We start from the raw sequence: 14,830 nt of genomic DNA, 5'->3' as shown, positions 1-14,830 counted from the left end.
ATGGAAAAAGATGAGATGCAGGGAAGCCAAGAAAATCACAGCAGCATGAGAAAGAAAAAGGGAAAGAGAGGCAGCTGGGGGAGGGCCAAGGAGGCCCTGGGATGGAGAGGAGGGGAGAAGGGGCCCCGAGGGCCCGGGACTCACCGCAGCTCTCGGCGCTCCAGGGAGAGTTTGCCAGTTCAGACCCTTCTTTCTCTGCTCTTCCCTTCCTCTTCTGTCACTCCAGTTGCTTGACTGTCCCCAACCTAAGAAAAGAGGGGGATGCGTTACAGCTCTTAGGAGACAAAGCTCCCTAGAAACGCAGCCTCGCTCACCCAGTACTTGACCGTGCCCCCTTTTTAAATTATGTGTACAGACCCTGCGGCGCTCTTTGGCGATCTAGCCTGCTGCGGCCTTCAAAACGGGATCTTCCTCACCCAGAGAGGCAGGCTGTCTCTTGCACGCAGCACAGGCAGCTGCCGGTCAGACGGCCTTCAGTTACGTCTTCCGGAATACCGATCCACAGTGACAGGTGGCTGCCTTCGTCCGACCGGACTGCGCACCAGCTTGCGGCTTTGCCACCCCCTTGCCCTTGAGAGAGTGGCTACCTGGAGCGGCTCCACAACCACTGCTGCCCAAAACAGCAGAGGAAAAGGCACTAAAAAGCAACGACAAAGAACAAAGACAAACTGTCAAGACACTAGGAATGACATGACATGAGATGAGACATGACACCACATGAGAGCCTAAAGCATCAGCCAGGCAGAGCTTGCAGCTGACCTTGTGCTGCAGTTTAACTGCAGCCAGCAACTGTGCTCGCTCACTGCCCCCGACCCTGTGGGATGGGGAGAGACTCAGAAAGGTCAAAGGAACAATTCTTGTGACTTGAGACAAAAACAGTTTAATATTAAGGAAAAGAAAAAGAACCACCACTGGTAAGGAAAAGCGGAACAAAAGAAAAATACAGCAAAAGAAAACCCAAGACATGCAACTGATACAAATGAACACACTTGTAAGTTTCTAATGAAAACATTTAGAGTGTTTTCATTTTAGAATGGAAACAATCTCCATAAAAGTTGGGGGTGGGAGCACTGGGTAAGTTGGGGAACACAGGCAGCAACCCGAGGATCCTGAGGCAGAGGGGTCATGGGGAGGCAGCGCCAAAAAGGGGGGCGTCGAACAGGGACACAAAACAAGAGTGCAGGGCACGCAACGGGCAAAACACAGGGGAAAAAAAACTCACAAGGGAGGAAAACCTCACACGGTGGGGGGGTGTTTTAGTGAAAAGCATTTGCAAGTGATACAGGGAATTAACGGTCTGCTAAATATTGCTTGATTTAGAAGACTGACTGTCTGCATACTGCTTGATTTAGGAGACTAACTGTCTGCTAGACAATGCCTAACAATCCTCTTTGCCTTGAAACTCACTTAAGCTTATCAGGGACTGGTACTTGTCAAGAAACTGGTATTCAGTCAAGGACTAATATGTCAAGCAAAGGACATGATAACAGGAGTCGTTCAGAAACTGCTGAAATCCCCAAGTGAAAGGAGAGCATGGGTGAATGACTGAAGTTCATCTAGAGGAAGATCAGACCCCTGAAGAAGTAAACGACCACCAGAGACAGATCTGAAATGCTAACGCAAGTGGTTTTTTAATAACCCCGCCTCGCTTATGCACATGTATGTCTGTATTGTGCAATCCTAGGAATGTGTGTACCTGCACCGGATACATTTTTGGTAAAATGTGCTGTCAGTGTGCGTGCTTTTGGAGAAGCAATCCCCCACGCACCCGGTGCCAAATAAACATGCCTGCTTTATAACTCTCTCCGAGTTGTAGAGTTTGATCCACGCGTCAGGAGGGCTGAGAAACACAGAGCGGGACAGTGGGGATGGATACGAGGGAGAGACGGACACGCAAGGACAAGGGGTACGTGCGGGAAGAAAGGTGCGTAAGGATGACCTATAGCAGGGAGTCCACGCAGGACAATCCACAGCACGTAACTCACCCGGCATAACCTGCACGAGATGACCCACACCGGCCAATGGACCCACACTGCGTAATCCCCAGCGAGAACCCCTCCGTCTCCCACTGGGTCACACCAACTATCCCCAAATTGAGTGGCTTTTTTTTTTTCCTTGTCCAGAATATTTTTTTTACTATGGCCAGACTATGCTCCAGACCACACCTCATTTGATTTTTCCTGTGTCTGAATATTTAGTTAAAAGACTACAGAAGGAAAATCGCCACATTCTTAACATTCACTCTAAAATCCATGCGGCAAGTCCCTTAGGAAAAATGCAGTCACGCATCGCAGACGTACCTTGTACTTGCAGACCGCTACGGCTCCTTTCCATCCATCTCGTACTTTCATGACCAAGGAAAAGGCGACCACGGTGAAACGCTGGCAGCAGACATTCAGCAGAGAGAGGGAAAAACCCCTTAGTTTGAAGCTAGGCAGGAATCTAACTCTTCCTTTTGGGGCGAGGTTTCTCAGGACTAAAACCACGTGAAGGACAGAGTATCTTGCAGCACCTTTGGTACAGCTGCTGATACTGGCCTTTAAAGCTTTTGCATTTTTCAGACACCCAGGCCTTTTTTTGACTCATTGGCAGCTTTAGTTTCACTCGAACCGCTGTCCTACATACAGGCAGGGGACAGACACAGATGCCTACATACATTTTCTCAACCCTAAGTACAGCCGAGATCTCCTCACCCTCTATGTGCCAAGTTGAATATTTGTTTGTTAAGGAGCACAGCAACACTTCTGTCCTCGTGAACTGCCTCCGAGCAGAGGAGGGCTCTGGGATTTCCTGGACGCCAGTGCTCCCGCTTTCACTGTCAGCTCCGCAGGGCCACCCACCGGAAAAAAGGCCTCAAAATAACGAACGTCAGACGATAGCTGCCACACCAAAAGTGCCAGGACTGAAAGCTTGTGCTGCTCCTCGCCGGCCATTGGCAGAGCATCTACAGTACCACAGACATCGGGGCTCCGGGCTTTCCCTGACCAACAGGGCTTCGATGTTTACCACCAGCTGAACCTGGGCGCCCACTGAAAAAAAACCCCCAGAAATCACAAACGTCGGACGATTGCTACCACACCGAAAGTGCCAGCCAGTCAAGCTCTTGCTGCTCCTCACCAGCCATTCCCAGCGCATCTACAGCACCACAGACATCGGGGCTCCGGACTTTCCCTGACCAACAGGGCTTCGACATTTACCACCAGCTGCACCTGGGAGCCCACTGGAAAAAAAAACCGAAAAATCACGAACGTCAGACGATTGCTCCCACACCGAAAGTGCCAGCCAGTCAAGCTCTTGCTGCTCCTCACCGGCCATTGCCAGCGCATCTACAGCACCACAGACATTGGGGCTCTGGGCTTTCCCTGACCAACAGGGCTTAAACATTTACCACCCGCTGCCCCTGGGCGCCCACTGAATAAAGCCCCCGAAAATTCACGAATATCGGACTATTACGCCAACACCGAAAGTGCCAGCAACACAAGGTCTTGCTGCTCCTCACGGGCCATTGGCAGCGCATCTACAGCACCACAGACATCGGGGCTCCGGGCTTTCCCTGACCAACAGGGCTTCGACGTTTACCAACAGGTACACCTGGGCGCCCACTGAAAAAAAAAAACGAAAAATCACGAACATCGGACGATTGCTCCCACACCGAAAGTGCCAACCAGTCAAGCTCTTGATGCTCCTCACCGGCCATTGGCAGCGCATCTACAGCACCACAGACATCGGGGCTCCGGGCTTTCCCTGACCAACAGGGCTTCGATGTTTACCACCAGCTGCACCTGGGTGCCCCCTGAAAAAAAAACCCCAAAAATCACAAATGTCGGACGATTCCTGCCACACCTTAAATGCCAGCCTGTCAAGCTCTAGCTGCTCCTCACCACCCATTCCTAGCGCATCTACAGCACCACAGACATCGGGGCTCCGGGCTTTCCCTGACCAACAGGGCTTCGACGTTTACCACCAGCTGCACCTGGGCTCCCACTAAAAAAAAACCCCGAAAAATCACAAACGTCGGACGATTGCTCCCACACCGAGAGTGCCAGCCAGTCAAGCTCTTGCTGCTCCTCACCAACCATTCCCAGTGCATCTACAGCACCACAGACATCGGGGCTCCGGGCTTTCCCTGACAAAGAGGGCTTCGACATTTACCACCAGCTGCACCTAGGTGCCCACTGAAAAAAAACACCGAAAAATCACGAACGTCGGACGACTGTTCCCACAATGGAAGTGCCAGCCAGTCAAGCTCTTGCTGCTCCTCACCGGCCATTGCCAGCGCATCTACAGCACCACAGACATCGGGGCTCCGGGCTTTCCCTGTCCAACAGGGCTTCGACGTTTACCACCAGGTACACCTGGGCGCCCACTGAAAAAAACCCCGAAAAATCACGAAGGTCGGACGATTGCTCCCACACCGAAAGTGCCAGCAACACAAGCCCTTGCTGCTCCTCACCGGCCATTGGCAGCACATCTACAGCACCACAGACATCGGCGCTCCGGGCATTTCCTGACCAACAGGGCTTCGACATTTACCACCAGCTGCACCTGGTTACCCACTGAAAAAAAACCCTGAAAAATCAAAAACGTCGGACGATTGATCCCACACCGAAAGTGCCAGCCAGTCAAGCTCTTGCTGTTCCTCACCGGCCATTGGCAGCGCATCTACAACACCACAGACATCGGGGCTCCGGGCTTTCCCTGACCAACAGGGCTTCGACGTTTACCACTAGCTGCACCTGGGTGCCCCCTGAAAAAAAAAACCCCAAAAATCACAAATGTCGGACGATTCCTGCCACACCTTAAATGCCAGCCTGTCAAGCTCTTGCTGCTCCTCGCCGGCCATTCACAGCGCATCTACAGCACCACAGACATCGGGGCTCCGGGCTTTCCCTGACGAACAGGGCTTCGACGTTTACCACCAGCTGCACCTCAGCACCCACTGAAAAAAAAAAAAAACGAAAAATCACGAACATCGGACGAGTGCTCCCACACCGAAAGTGCCAGCAACTCAAGCTCTTGCGGCTCCTCACCGGCCATTGGCAGCGCATCTACAGCACCACAGACATCGGGGCTCCGAGCTTTCCCTGACCAACAGGGCTTCGACGTTTACCACCAGCTCCAAATGGGCGCCCACTGAAATTAAAATCCCATGTAATCATGAACGTCGGACGATTGCTCCCACACCGAAAGTGCCAGCCAGTCAAGCTCTTGCTGCTCCTCACCAGCCATTGGCAGCGCATCTACAGCACCACAGACATCGGGGCTCCGGGCTTTCCCTGACCAACAGGGCTTCGACATTTACCACCAGCTGCACCTGGGCGCCCAATGAAAAAAAAATCCCCAGAAATCACAAACGTCGGACGATTGCTCCCACACTGAAAGTGCCAGCCAGTCAAGCTCTTGCTGCTCCTCACCGGCCATTGGCAGCGCATCTACAGCACCACAGACATCGGGGCTCCGGGCTTTCCCTAACGAACACACACTCTCTCTCTCTCTCTCTCTTGCCCGCGTGCTCTCTCTCACACGCTCCCGCGCGCTCTCTCTCACACGCGCGCGCTCTCTTCATCCACCTACTCCCATTTTGGTAAACATCTTTTGGTTACTTCCCAAATCCAACAGGGAAGATTATAAAGGATGTTGTAGTTTAGTCACCCCGGTAGTTGTGGTAGCCAATTTGTTCATCACATGTTACTAAGGTAGCTAAATTTGGGTGACCGTCTCTGGAAGAACGTCCTATAATGCTGTCGCATCAAACGAGACCTTGCCGTTATGTATTCTTTCAGTTACACATTACTGCTAAGATGCAGAAAAATATTACAAGGCTGATCATAAATCCAGTTAAACGATTGATCACTTTTAAAATTTAGGCTTCCAAATTAATTATCAGGCCTGTGCAGCTCACTCAGAATTCCTGTGAAAAACAAAAGAAAAAAAAAATATGCTCGGTTGAGGATGCAACAAGCAGTTAAAAGGAGGGTATTATCCACTGGGTACTGATGGGGTGTATTTTTCCTGCTTCCATGAAAAAAAGCCCACTGTTTGTGTTGCCCATCTCCCACAAAGGTGGGGCTGTCAGCAGATGCGTGACATTTCTTTTCCTTCAAGTGAATATCATTTCCGGTTAGACCACTTTGATACCACCTTGCTCAGCTCCTCGAGGGATAAACTGTAAAGACAGCATTGCTGACAGGTGCCTCGCAGTCCTCCTTCTGCGGTTTTCAAACAAGGACTGGATTGACTGACTGGCTAGGCCGGGGGGTGAAGCACAAGTCCCTACTTCCTGGATAGCATCTATGCGGTTATCTTAGCAGGCCAGCTCCTTCCCTGGTAATGGAGAACGGACAGTCTGCTGTCCCCGCTGCAGGACCGTTACGCCTCTGGCTTCCACAGAAACTGCACTCCACCCGTGGGAATAGCAACCGAGGCTTACTGTGAAACCTGCATTCGGCTCATGAAAGCAGCAACTGCAGACGAAATCAAAACGGAACAAACATTGCATCTTAGGGCCAGGAAACAAATACAGACATGGCTAGAGGGAAGACAGAACCAAACTGCTAGCCTGCATCAGAGATGCAGACTCCACAACTCTGCTGAGGAAATGACAGAGAGCTCTGGTGGGGGCGAGAGGAGCGTGGAATTAGAGGCAAATGAAGGACCGCTGACACAACGAGGTACTAGGGATGAGATCCAAACAGAGTACAGATATCCTTGGGGAACTGATGATGAAACACAGACACTGGATGGGGCGGAAGAACAGTATGAACGCTCTGACACAAATTGAAAGCCCGAGGAAGACTTGTCTCCTCAATTAACAAAGACAAAAAACTTGCCGCATACCTGAAGGATGGCCAGAGAACACAAGGACGCTTACAGGAAGCGACGTGCGAGAAACAGAGGGGAGCCGAAATACGCGGAGAAATAGAAAGCGGCTTGAAGGCGCAAAGGTATTGGGAAGAAATTGGAACAGACGGCACAGGATGCGTGAGGAAGATTAACAAAATGGAGGGTGGGACTAAATTACATCTCTGAGCATAAGGAATGACCCGATGAGATGTTCTGACAAACAAATATACAAATTACGTTCCAGAGGTAAAAGCCAGCCAAGGAGACCCTCTGAAGCCTCACAAAGAAATGGAGACAAGAGAAAAACCGTCTGAGACAAAAATAAAATTTTTAAAAGCTCAACGCGAGTGACAGACATAAAAAAATAAAAATATGCAGCTCAGTAACAGTAGACGTAGAAATAAAATCCTAAAGTCAACGTGGTATAAGGCAAAAAGGAAAAAAGAATGCAAGTAGGGACAGAATGCTAGATAAAACTGGGCATAGAACAAAACAAATAGAAAACAGCACCATAAGAAGATGAAAAAATGAATAGACAAGCACAAGATGCAAAGTAAACAGGGAAGCGGAAATACAATTGAAAAATTGAGAGAGTAGGTGGGACATGAGAAAAAATTAAATAGACATGGGACCTGAATAAAAGCAAACATAAAAAAAAAATTTTTTAAACTGCAAGAAAAAAAGAAATTAAAATAGGAAAAAGGATAACAGACATATCAAAGTAAACAAACACATAGATAAAAAATAAACAAAACAACAAGGTACACTACAGACTAGAATGGAAAAAAAAAAATTACAATGACCCAGATAAAAAGACACAGAAAAAAAAAAAAACGACACAAGGACCCACAAAGACATGAAAAAATAAGGAACCAATAAAAAATCATGAACCTGAATAAAAGTAGATAGAAAGAAAATGTTAAAGGTGACAGTGTACAGGACTCATAGAAAAAAAAAAACCCAAAAATAAAGACCAAAAAAATCCATAAAAGGGAATGTATGAACAAAAATTTAATAGCAAGGGCATAAAGATAAAGAAAAAAATTAAAAACAGCCAAAAAAATTAAACAGAGAAAGACACAGAAAGAAAATGTAAAAAGCGACTGGGTACAGGACAAACTACAACATTAAAAAGTAAATATGAAAAATCAAATAAAAATAAAGAGGAGAAAGGTAAATTTACAAGGTGACAGCATACAAGACATACGGCAGAACATGAAAAACCAGAGAGAGACATCCTGATAAAAGTAGACTTAAAACAAAAATTTTTAGAGTGACAGCACACAGTAAACATAAAAAAAATTTGAAAGTTGACATAGAAAATGAAATAAACAAACACCAATGGTAAGAAGTTTGAAAATAAAAAAAAACACAGACAGACAAAAATGGAACGATAGGAACAGTTACCTAGAGAAAATTACACATAACAAGAAGAAAATTTGAAAACCGACTTGGTGACAAACAGGTAATAAAAAACACAACGAGGACTGAAATAAGATTAAACATACAAAAAAAAACAATTTAAAATCAAGAGGAATAAAAAAAATAAAGGCACAAAAAAAAAAAAAAAGGACACCTAACAACAACAGAACAATATTGACAAACACACTGATATTATTACTTCTTCGGATACAAACCAAGCCCACTATCTTAACACTTTCTATACATAGAAAAAATTCCAAAAATCACCGTGACTAAAGAAAATTAAGAAACGATTTGGTTAAAAAAAAAAAACCTGTGACTGCTATAAAAGTAAACAAAGGCAGTGGATCTTACAAAGAAAAGATTAGGAAAATAGAAAAAAAATTGAAATGTAAAAACAATGTGTTAAAACATGAACAACGGGGTAAAAAAATCACAAATAAGTGGTGTATAGCACAAACCAGAAAAACACTACAATAAATATTAAGCTGATTAAAATGAGACAGAAAATACGAAAACCTACGGAGATTAGAGAGATTGTTCTAGTTTCATCTAAGATGGACTTACATTTCCTCTCAATACCTAATGTGGTTTTTTTAATTTCCTATCAGAACAATATTGACAAACACACTGATGTTGTTACTTGTTCTGATACAGACCAAGACCACTATCTTGTCTTCCAGGGTCCGCTAATGTGCGGGTGCAGGAAACTGAGACGGATATACCTGGAACAGCTGACCCCGTCTAGCCAGAAAATACAACCCCCCAACCCAAACCTACACAAATGAATAACGACATAAAGAAAAAATTTTAAAAAGACAAAAATGGCAAACCAAAACACATCTGTGCAAAAAAATTTACAAGCTAACGGCAGCACCAAAGGATTAGAAATAATTGTGTAAAAACAGGGAACAGAAATAAAGTATGCATAGAAAGAGTATTTAAAAAACATGTGGTAACAAAGAAATAAGGGAAAAAATGAAAGATAGGGACAGCTAACCAAAATAAATGTAACAATAAATGGAAAAATCAATACCTCTAAGGAAACACTGAGACTAAGTAAAATATGAAAGAGCAATTTAAAAACGGGAAATGGGATAAAGGTAGAAAACATAAACAACTGAGATAATGGAAATAAATGAAAAAAAATTTGAAATCAACACAGGGAGCTAAACACATGTACAAATAAAATCTAAAAAGCGAGGAGGCTAACAAAATTCAAGGTATAAAAATAGATACTGCAAAATGAATACAAAAAAACCAATAAAACTAGACAAACTTTTTAAAGCAACAGAGATGGGGGAAATAACAAAAAATTAAAAAACATTGAGGGCAAACTAAAATGTAGATGTAGAAAAAAAATTAAAAAGCAGCAACACTAAGGAAGGTTGATAAATAATGAAAACTAACCAATGCAATAAACATAAAAAAACCTGAAAAAAGCACAGGGCATTCCCAAAATAGACAAAAAAAAACCCAAAAAATAGGAACAGCACACTAAAACCAAGATAGAACAAAAACTACAAAAATCACAGGACTGGATAAACACTATACTGTTTTGGTTTTTTTTAATAAAAGTAGAGTACACATAGAATAAGCAAGGAAAAAGCAAGATCATTCAAGTAAATAAATAGAAAAATTAAACCGTAAAGACGACAAACTCAGTCATGTAGAGATACTTGAAAAAGCAAGGTTGCAAATGAAAGGCAAAAAACATTGGCAAAAAAGCAACAACATAAAGACAGCAAACAAGATAAATGCAGAACATTCAAAAAGCAAAATGATTTATAGAAACAAGCATAAAAAAAAACCTGATGAAAACCTAAACCAGAAATGCAAAAAAAAATGTGAAAAGCAAATGCTCCAATAAAGAAATGCTTCAAAAATAAATACAGCAAGGAGATTAAAAATCATAATATGTTAGAATACAGTAAGATTACAGAAATAATGAAAAAAAAACAAGTAGCAATATCAAAATAAAATAGAAATAATGAAATTGGGTGAAAAATTCCCAAATAACAGAGTCCACCTAAGAGACGTACAAAATTTAAAAATCAAGGACACTAGACATTGTTGGAATGTAATTAAAAAAAAAAATAAAGATAGCAAAATAAAGACATAAACCAGATAGAAGTAAAGACAACATATCAACATCAATTGAAGATTAAAGAAATTACAAAAAAAAAAAGAAATAAAACACTCAATGTCAACCAACAAAAATAAAAAAGGAGAAAGAGAATTTTGAAAGTCAGGATTCTGTGGAACAACAAGAAATTATTATTTTAAAACTGCAAAGGGCATAAAATTAGCCACTGAAATGCTGAAAAAGGAACGGGGAATAGCTGATAAAAGGAAATCTAAAAAAATAGGTACAGCACGGCAAAAAAAGAATTAGGAAGAAACTATCAAAATCAAGAATGCTAAGGAAATAAATAGTTTTTAAAAGACAGCACACAAAAGAAAAGTAGGTACGAAAAAGTGGTGAGTGTTAGAGAAAATAAGACAAAAAGTAAAAAAAAAAAAAAAAAAAAGGCAGACAGCTACCTAAAACAGATGTATTAAAAAAAAAATGAAGAATTCGGACACTAAGGAAACGTGACAAAAAATTTAAAAACCAATAAATAAAGACAGCAAGCAATATAAATATACAAAGTTTTTTAAATTACAGGCACTACGGAGAATAATAAAAAAAATATTTACATCAAAATAAAACTGTCGCAGTTCAGCCCTGATCAGGACCAGACTACACAGTCTCTCTCTCGCTCCCCCCACACTCCGAGAGAATAGGGGGAGATGATATAAGAAAAACGGCTCGAGGTTTGAGATAAGGACGGGGAGAAATCCTTAAAGTTACCATCACGGGCAAAACAGACTCGACTTGGGGAAAACTATTCATTTATTTCTAAAATTAGCAGGAGAATGAGACAGGGAACAAGATAACCTCCCCCCACCCCTCCCTCTTCCCGGGCTTAACATTATCTCTCCTACCTTCCCCTCCCGAGCGGCACGGGGGGGGGGGGGGGGGGGGGAAGGGAATGGGGGTCGCGGTCAGTTCATCACGCGTTGTTTTACGCCGCTGTATGATCGTCGGGGGAAGAACTCCTTGCATTCCTCCTCTGCTCCAGCGTGGGGTCCCTCCCACGGGCCACAGTCCTCCGTGAAACTGCTCCGGCGTGGGTCATCTCTTCCACGGGGTGCAGTCCCTCTAGAACAGCTGTCCCAGCGGGCCCTCCATGGGGCACAGCCTCCTTCAGGCCTCCACCTGCTCTGGCGTGGGGTCCTCCACGAGCTGCAGGTGGATCTCTGCCCCTCCGTGGACCTCCATGGGCTGCAGGGGGACAACCTGCTCCACCATGGTCGTCACCACGAGTTGCAGAGGAATCTTGGCCAGGAGCCGCATTACTCCTCCCCCTCCTCCTTCACTGACCTTGGCGTCTGCAGCCGTTCCTCACAACAGGCTGGCAGACGCCTCTCAGAATCCTTTTTACATCTTATTCACTTCTCATCTCCTCTCCACTTCTTGCAGCCAGGCCGGGCCGAGTTGGGCCCAGTCAGCTGCCCGGCGAGAGGCCAGAGGGTGAGGCCTGCAAGGCCCACGAGGCTCGCGCTTCCCCCTCTCTGCCCCCCGCTCAGCTGCTTCACATCTCTCCCTTTTTTTTTTTTTTCTGTTTTCCCCTATTTAAATACGTTATCGCAGAGGCATTATCACGGGACATTCTGCTACCAATCGGCTCGGCCTTGGCCAGCAGCGGGTCCGCCCTAGGCCCGGCCGAGTCCACTGAACAAAGGGGAGCGACTTCTAGCAGTTTCCTACAGAAGCTACCACCTTAGGCCCCCCCTCACTAACAAAACCCGAACAAAAACGAAGACAAAAAAAAATCTAATGGGGAACAACATTAACAAAACACTAGACATACCAAAAAAAAAAAAAAAAAAAAAAAAAAAAAAAAGACGTGGAAGGAAAAATACAGCCACAGAATAAACATTGCAAAAGCAGCAAGAACACAGAAATAAAAGGCAAAAAAAAAAACCTGACCCCAAACTTAACCAGGTGTGTACAAAAATGTAAAAAGCAAGGATGCTAATAAAAAACAAGAAATAATTAGCATAAACACATCAGGACGGGGAAAAAAGATGATGAATGAATACACCTTTTAAAGTGAGGCAGATCACGGAAAGACATGTTAAAATTTCAAACTAAAAACGATAAACTAACATAAGCATATAAAAAATTTGAAATGTAGAGACGCAAACACAACATAATATCTAATTAAGGGACAACAAAATACAGAAAAGACATAAAAATAGAAAATTTAAACAGTAAAACATAACACCAATAAATAGAAAAATTTGAAAAAACACACCTACCTAAAACAATAGTAGAAGGAAAATTTATAAAATAAATGCACTTATAACAAAAAAAAAAATTTAAAGACAAAAAATAAAATAAAAATAAAAATAAAATATCACAAGCTACAGGGATAATGAAAAAAAAAACCAACAAAAAATAATGGTAAACTGAAACAAAAAAAGTAGAAATAAAATTTACCATGCAAAGGGATGAGGAACAGAGGAAGAACCAAATAGGGGTTGTAAACTAAATAGATGAAATTACCAAAACGTAATTTAAAAGGTAGAAGACAGGCACAAAGAGATAAAAAAACACAGGCAGAGAACACGAGATGAGTGGAGCTGTAAAGGCAAAATTTAGAAAACAACAGAGTACAATTCCCAGAAGGAACAATGAAAAAATAAGACCAAGGGGCTTAATGGAAAAAAAACCCAATACTTAGCAATGTCAAACTAAAACGTAGATAGAGAAGGAAAATGTAAAAAGCGACAGCGCTAGGGAAAACTGAGGGGGGGCGTGGGAAAAGTTAAAAACTAATAATGCTGAAAGACATAAAAGTAGAAAATTTTTAAAGCCCGAGGTTTAAGACAAGAAGGAACACACAATACAGTCAGAGAACTCAAACGCAAACAGAGGCAGATATTTGTAAAAGTGGCGGCGCTAAAAACAGACAAGAGAAAAAATGCACATAAAAAAAAAGTGACCAATATAAAGGTACACATAGACGGGAAAAAAGAAAAAAGAAAAGAAAATACATCAAGCATGAGGGAAATAGAGACAGCAGACCACAACAGAGATGTAAAAAGAATCTCTAAAAAGCCAGGAAGCTAAGGAAAGACAAGAAACAATGAACAAAAAAACCCCAGCAAACATAATACAAGTAGACAGGAAACTTAAAAAGCAAAAAGTAATAACTAAATCATGAAAAAAAAACCTTAAAAAGGCATAAAACAAGGAGCTAAACCAGAGGTAAAAATAAACTTCAAAAAGCCACCACACTAATGACAGACAAAAAATAACTAAAGAAGGGAAAAATCAAGACAATCACCAGCACGAAGGTAGACAGATGCTTTTTAAAGCAGTGACATTTAAGGAAAAAGAAGACAAAATGGTCTCGTGAAACCGAGACAGACACATAGAAAGAAAATTTTTAAGGCGAGGACACTAATGAAAGATGAGATAGAATTTAAAAACAAATACAGCAAATTAAAGGCTGGGAGGGAACTGAAATCAGACAAATATTTGCTGGACTGCATGGATGAAGACCATAAGGGAAAAATTCTTAAAGGGGGACAGCAACCCGATACCGTAGCCTCGGCCAAAAGAAACTCTCCAAGATTCGATTCTGGAGTTTTAAAAAGCTGGCATTCTTTCATGACGCTGCTAGGTACACGGGGGATAGGTTCCACCTAGCGTACGTGTAGCAAATCGTAACGGACAAACCTTATCTTGCCCAACTCTATCTGGATGCAATACATTTCTCAGAATGCGTATACCCCCTCTCCCTTTTCCTGGTCTCACCTTCACTGCTTACTGCTGTACATCGTAGCCCTGAGCAACGCAGGGTGACACGGGATGAGAGGTGCAGTCAGTTCATCGCATGTAGTCTCGGTCGCTACTTTGTCCTCAAACTCTTTTTATTGCTGCAGCCTAGGATTCTGCCAGGAGATGCCTCCGGCGCAATCTCTCTGCGTGGACACACCTTCCTACAGACACATCCTCCTGCTCTGCTGTGGGGTGCTCCACGCGCTGCCGGACGACAGCCTGCCTGAGCGTGGTCATCACCACAGGCTGCAGGGAAACCTCTGCTCTGGCATCTGGAGTGCCCCCCCCAGCCCCCTTTTTCACTGACCTTGGCATCGGCAGGGCTGGTTCGCATTTTCTCTGTCACAGCTTGCGCGCAGCATTTTTTACCTGCTCTAAAACGTTCATCGCAGAGGTGCTACCGGTGTTGCTGACGGTCTCGGCTTTGACCGGCAGCAAAGGGGTCTTGGAACTAGAAGTGGCTGTGTCCAGCGCGGAGGCAGCTCCCAGTGTCTTCTCACAGAACCCATCCCTGCAGCCCCTGCCCGGCCCTGCCGCCACAGCTAACATAACCTTGCCACGTAACCCCAATACAACAGTGATCAGCCCCAGGACAGAGACGTGGGCTTGAGAAATAGGGCAAGGGAGCCACAGGGAGGGGCCCAGATGGAAAAACAATATCAATGGACT

The sequence above is a fragment of the Chlamydotis macqueenii genome, unplaced genomic scaffold (genome assembly GCF_036417535.1).
Source record: "Chlamydotis macqueenii isolate bChlMac1 unplaced genomic scaffold, bChlMac1.mat HAP1_SCAFFOLD_181, whole genome shotgun sequence".
Classification (NCBI taxonomy): Eukaryota; Metazoa; Chordata; class Aves; order Otidiformes; family Otididae; genus Chlamydotis; species Chlamydotis macqueenii.
Note: the sequence above shows the minus strand (reverse complement) of the source record.